Below are 7,299 nucleotides of genomic sequence, written 5' to 3' on the forward strand. Positions count from 1 at the left end.
CGCATCTGAATGTAATGACCATGTCCACCCCTACATGCGAATGATTTTTCCTCAGAATGATAGCATCTACCAGCAGGACAATGCGAGGTGTCATATAGCTCGCAGTGTATGTGCGTGGTTTGAAGAGCACCAGGATGAATTTACCGTACTCCCCTGGCCAGCAAACTCACCGGATTTAAGCCCAATCGAGAATATGTGGGACCACCTCGATCGGGTTGTTAACGCCATGGATTCTCAACCACGTAATCTAGCGCAGCTGGCCACAGCACTGGAGTCGGCATGGCTCAATATCCCAGTGAACATCTTCAGAAACCTAATTGACTCTCTTCCGGCACGTCTCGCAGCGGTTCGCTCTGCCAAAGGTGGTTATTCTGGATTTTGACAGGTGGTCACATTAATGTGACTGGACTGTGTATATCATAAAATTTAATTCTATGATATTCACGGAATCATAATATTCATATCATATTCGTTCATTCCTTTTATATCATAGAATTAAATAAATCCCGCAGTGAACTGATCGTTAAGACACGGTTCCCAGCAGATCACCGAAGTCAAGCATCACTGGCTGCGGTCAGTGTGCGGGTGGGTGACCACTTGGATCAGGCTGAGTAGAGACCAAGGGTGTGCGGTATTCGCCCTCGTTAAACTGTTCTACAGTAAAGTGCTCGACTTCGCGTGCAGATCATCGGGCTACCGAAGTGGACTACAACAAGAATTAAAAAAGCAGTACTAAATTTAAAAAAAATATAACAGATATACTTTTTACAAATACTAGAGCTAAAATCTAAGATACACGGGATTTGGAAAATGTCAAATTTCTGCAAAAATGCACAATTTAAAAAAAAAATGATTTAAAAACATTTAATAGAAATTTACACAATTCTGCCTTGATTTAATATATTATATTGCAATGAAATAAACAAAATCTCTTTAAAAGTGTAAATCGCAGTAAAATATTAATCGTTCATACCATGTTTAAATATAATCGTATACATGTAAACAAAAATGATAGAGACCCTAAATTATGAACTGCAGAGTTTTAACTCCGCAGATCTAATGTATCAACACCTGTTTCCTTTTATTGTTGGTAGAGGGCACTGCAACATCTTGGTTAGAAAGGAACTTTAAGAAAACGTTTATGATGACATCAGAGTGAGTAATATTTAAGTTATTATCGTCCGGGATAGAAACGAATGAAAATGGCGCAAAATGAGCTAAAGAATCTCACAAAAATATAAAATCAATACTTTACAAATAATTGGAGTAAAAAAAAACTTGACGTGATTTTTAACAGTAAAAATATCTAAATAAACATATAGAAGGTTTTGTGTATGGGTATATGGGTGGAAGCCGGGATAAGTAGAAAGGTATCTAAAATTTTACACATAATTTCAATTCATTTTTCAACCCATTAAAAATCCTATTACTACACATTTACATCAGACATGTGCATTTTACAAATTCATGCACAAAAGTATGCTTTTAATCATATTTTTTCTCTGTAAACATTCTACATAATATGTACAAAAAGTTTCATTAAATGTTAAAAGCTTTGATGTCACTTTAAAAGAAAGAAAAAAATGTTTAAATTGTTTTACAATTGAAATTGACAATTATATAATCTGTAACTTGAATAAAATTATTTTATTTTGAGATGATAAGACTACATAACGGAGATAGCTAATTTTCACTCTGTTTTTTTTAAATGCATCTAGTTGTTGTAGTTCATTTATGTTGCAGTAGAGCTGCACAATGGGCTTTTGGCGACGGTCTGGGAAACATCCCTGAGGGTGATCCGAAGACATGCCATCACAATTTTGATCCTCTGCAGAGAGGCTGACACCCCCGCTTCTGTAGCCCGACGACCTGCTCGCGAAGTCGAGCACTTTACGGTAGAACAGTTTAACAAGGACCAATACCGCACACCCTTTGTCCCTACGCAGACTAATCCAAGTCGTCACCCATCCGCACACTGACCGCAGCCACTGATGCTTGACTTTGGTGATCTCCTGGGAACCTCGTCTTAACGATCAGTCCACTGCGGGACTTCAATTTATCTAAATTGATTTTTGCTTTATTATGGAAGCTCATATTTAAAAATATTATAATAATGCCATAAAGTGTATTTCTTTTTTCATTTCTTATAAAGTCATCAAAAGAAAACAAGATATACTAATATTTTCAATAATAATAATTGCTAAAATGTCGTTTTGAAAATGAATGGTTTTAAATATGTCTTTAAAAATTAAAAAGGAGAATTGTGTTTCGATTTATACTAATTCCTTAAACAAAAAGGTTTGCAAAGAAAACAAAATATGCAGTAGTAAATCTGGATTTAAAAAAAAAAAAACGCAAATTCCATTTCTAAAATATCCTAAAAATCCAATTGTTGATTCAGATTGTTATCATTAAACAGAAAAAATTACGTAATATCACGTCATATCACATTTAATTTGCCATCAGCATAAAATTAAAACAGAGTTTTAAAAATAAATTACTTTTTTATTCATTTCTCATTTAACGATATTTATCTACCATATCATTTCTTCTTAATATATTATCATCTTTCTTAATTTTATTCTCAGTTATTACGATTTTGACTTTGATTATTATTAAACACGAAATGCTTAAAACTAAAAGTTGATGATCTTTTAAAATGATCGTATCATGCAGTGGAAAAGGAGCTTTATCTACCATGCCAACCTTCATCTATTAAATGCTACCTCTAGATTGATTTGCGTTAGCATGTTTTATATACTAGTGAATTGATGTTTAATTATCGTACTGGTAGCTACCCCACAGTACTCCCACAGTAAGAAAGAAATATAATTGCATTTTCATAATAATTAACTTGTAAATTTTATTTAAAGTAAGTTTCTGTGACGAGAAGAGAAAATATATTAAATTCATTTTAATCTGGGTCCCCATAAAATAAAGACGCTTTTAAGGTGAATAGGGTTGCTGTAGTATATAATAGGGAATGAACGATATTAAAAAATGGAAGATTTTAAAAGATATTTCCCAAAGTAATAGCATTTCATCATAAAATCACGCACGCTGACTCAAAATTATTGGAAGTAACAAAAGACATTTTTCACTTGGATGACATGTTCACCCGCCTCTTAATCGATTTTTCCTCAATTTTTATAGTTTTCTCTCTTTATCCGGAGTTTTAAAGCAGAAGAGGTTATCTTCCACTCTTTATCGAATTGCGATTTCCACAAACCATATTGCCCCCTCCCTTCCCCCCAACAAGCGTTGAAAGAGCATATCGGTCGCTATTCTCGAAAGCTTTAACGTCAAGCCGCGAAAGATTAAGGAAAGTTAATGGTCGTTTGTAGGATGTAACTTAGTTAAGTTATTAAAAGTTGAAGAGCTTTATTTTTCACAACACAATGCATTATAGAATGCAAAATCACCTTTCTCATTTCATCATTTTTTTTTCATTTTTCATAATTTTTTTGTCTCTAACAGAACCATAAAAAATTCTATTCGATTAAAATATTCCAAATTCTTTTTTATATCTTAGATAAGATTATGGAAATATCTGCGTTTTTGAGAAAAAAACAAACACAGCTAAAAGTGCGGCAAAATGAAACCCAAATGTAATAATTATTACTTTATTTTATAACCGTCGTTGAACAGCTGACCCAATTTTTTAGGTTTACGGCTGTTGATGCTCGACTTCGTAGCCCTGTAATTTTGAACCCAATCAAGAAGACAAGGAATCTCCTGGATCAAGTATTGGGAGAAGTTTACCGCAGTGGAGGACTTTTTGATGGAACTAACCCGCATTTGCGTTACATGAAAAGGAATACCACGAAAACCTCCCACGGTTAGCTTGTTGGCAAGGGGACTCTAACCCATGACCCGTCTACCACTGATGATATTTTAAATCAGCACTGTGGTCGGTGCAAGTCGGTTGCGGAATTTGTATTGACCAGCCATCGCTGGGATTCGAACACGGTGCACCTCATTGGAAGGCGAATGCTCCATCCCATGAGCCATCACAGCTCTAGTTAAGTTATTAATAGTTTACTCTGTCGAAAAGGTTTGCTTTTACAACACAGTGCATACAACTTTAGCGAATGCAAACTCCCCTTCATGAATTTCATCTCAGAGGATTTCTGTTCCCTTATAAGCTTTATCATTATGTGGCAAAGTCCCGGATTTCGGGGTGGCCGGATATATTTTAGATGTAAATTTTCAAGCCTCTAACGATAAAAGTGATTTTACTATACGCTAAACGTTAAAAGTGATTTAAAAAAAATTGAAATTTGAACAACGTAAATTTAGTACCATACAATTATAATTTTGCTGTGTACGCGTGACAGTCTTTGAAAAAGAACTGTTGACTTTTACAAAAAATCCTTATTTAAAAGAAAAACTATACCAAATGATTTGAGCAACATCACAGTACGAATTTATTTGTATTGAAAGAAAAAGATAATTTTCATAAGAGAAGTTTGAAAACCCCGAAAATCTAATGCCATTTTCTTACACTCGCATTTTGAGCTGCGTCCGGAATACAAAGCTCACCGACGCTGTTTGGTTTCACAGATTTAGTTTTCGTTTTCATTCGGTTGAAATTTAAACCTAATCATTTTGTTCCATTTCAACTTCATCCACAAACCAGCTTCTTCAATTCATATTTAGCTTTCACATTTAGTTATCCGATTTCAAAAGAACCATAAAGAACGTTTCTGTGTCTGATTTCGTAATTTAAAATATCTCCTGCATTAATTATTTAGCATATTCGCGGCCACCCCCTCAAACCATGAGTCATAAAACGTTATCCGAGCATTAGATCAAAAATTATTCAGGGTGGTCCTTTTTTTGTTTTGCCCTCTGTACTTTATTTCTTGGAGGATATTAAAAAAAAATTGATTACGTAAATCACAAATATTTGATAATTTCCTAGCATTTCTTAAATCACTATCGAGAAAGACATAGAGTTTGAAAGTTAAAAGAACAAATTCGTAACTAGTGCTTTAGAATAAGAATAGAAATAGTGCGTGGAGTCCCTCCGCGCGGAAGAAGTTAAACTTTGCAACCAGCGACGCTAATTGGAATCAGCAGTCGTAGAAGGATCACTAGTTCTATTCAACGACTGTTTTTCTGCTCCGCTTGCTTCCGCGCTCTGTAATCACTGTAATATTGCGCATTTTTCCAACACCTCCTAGAATAAGGAAGGCCTCAGCACGGATTAATTTAGTAGTCCGATGTGGCGAAGTTAACTGCGCAGTTGATGAAAAATAAGAAAGATGTCATTACGTTCGGGGTACTAAACTGCGCAGTGCTAGAAAATACGAAATATGTCATTACGTTTGGACTACTAAAGGATATTTATGGTAACCCGTGCAGAGGCCTACTCTTTTCTAGGAGGTGTTGATTTTTCCCTCGTGGACCTCTTGAACCAGTGGAAATGCATTTGTATTAATAATGCATGTGAATGCGTCATAATGTAATTTCAGAAGAGAAACAATCAATTGATATTCACAAGAGGCGTACCTTGACATAACCTTAAATCCGTCGCATTGTCCGGGGGATTGTTTTCGCTTAATTTATACAATTGTTATCCACTAAATTTGAAAATAAAAAATACTATCCTATTAAATTATATGCGTATCAAAACAAACTAAAAAAATATTTATAGAAAAACAATACTTTTATTATTTTTATGCTACTGAGAACCAAGTCCCGCAGTGAACTGATCGTTAAGACACGGTTCCCAGCAGATCACCGAAGTCAAGCATCACTGGCTGCGGTCAGTGTGCGGGTGGGTGACCACTTGGATCAGTCTGCGTAGGGACCGAGGGTGGGAGGTATTGGTCCTCGCTAAACTGTTCCACCGTAAAGTGCTCGACATCGCGCGCAGGTCGTCGGGCTACCGAAGCGGGGGTGCCATCCCCTCCGCAGAGGATCAAAATTGTGATGGCATGTCTTCGGATCATTCTCCGGGATGTTTCCCAGACCGTCGCCAATAGCACATTGTGCAGCTCTAGTGCGACGTAAATTAACAACAACAACTAGTGAAGCCAATTTTTTAAAAAAACTGTTTTAAATATTCGTGAAAATCAAGTTCTTCGGTTAAGTTTGTCTTCTAAAAGTAGCGGAGTAGTGACTACATTTCGAAAGTAATTTGTTGTCGCTACATTTAAAAAGAAGTAGTTTTAAGTGCAATTGTAATAAAGTAGTTGTTGTTAACTACAAATAAAATGTAGTTTTTCCGACAACTAGGTGTAACTATGTATGAGCTTTAATCTAAAGAAGATTGATTATTCATAAGAGATTAAAAAATATAAATTTTATTGCTTATCCTAAGTAATGTTATAAAGTACTTATTTTTGTTTACTTGAATGCAAGACAATGCTAGTCGAATAAGTTTATTACTTGGTGTATTTCGCGGGGAAAAGATGGGTGTAATATAAAAATAAATATGCAAGAACCCATAGCAAGTTTCGAATAAAATATGTAGTTTTGAACAAAACATCTACTCATCTGTGTAAATATCGACTTATCCAACTATCTTTGCATTGATACAGGATCTATAAATTTTTAAATATTTTTGGAACAAGCAAACCACCACTTTCAGTTTACAAACTATTTATAGGATGCATAAAAAATGCTTGAAACGACCAAGTTTTTTGTAACTCAATTTTTGTCCCGAGAATTCAACGCTAAAGTGACTACAGATCGAAAAGAGAGGGAAGAAAATTAGCTATTACATTAAAAAAAAAGATCTCAGTGAACTTTGATCGATGAAACTATTAGAATACGGCAGTAAAAAGAAATTAATTTATCTACATCTTCAATTATGACATAATACAGAGAGATTATAAAATACTAGCACAAACATAAAATTAAAAATATCTCCATAAAATATTTAAAAAAAAATAATAATACATAAAAGCACGAATATTGGCGATGCTATACAGGGCTGAAGAATGCGAAATGTAGCATACGCTTTTTTCTCCTTTACCGTTATTTACAGAGTGCAATAACTGGAATTGAATCAATGGCATATCGAAAACATAAATGTTTTTCTTTATCACAGCCTAGCACCGTCATTTCACCTATAAGAACCGTCATTTTATAAAAGAAACGTCAGTCTTATAAATCGAGAAAATTGTTCATGAACAACCCAGTGTTTGCAATTAAATTGCATATAAAATATTTACAGGAAAAAAATTCTTTCGTGAGAGAAAAAATAATATAACTAGAGGAAATGTTTTCTTCATCACCGCCTAGCTCCGTCGTTTTCACCTGATTAAAATATGGCTTCAAACACATTTA

The sequence above is a fragment of the Parasteatoda tepidariorum genome, chromosome 4, assembly GCF_982258835.1.
Source record: "Parasteatoda tepidariorum strain Cologne lab strain chromosome 4, Ptep-v5.0, whole genome shotgun sequence".
Taxonomy (NCBI): domain Eukaryota; kingdom Metazoa; phylum Arthropoda; class Arachnida; order Araneae; family Theridiidae; genus Parasteatoda; species Parasteatoda tepidariorum.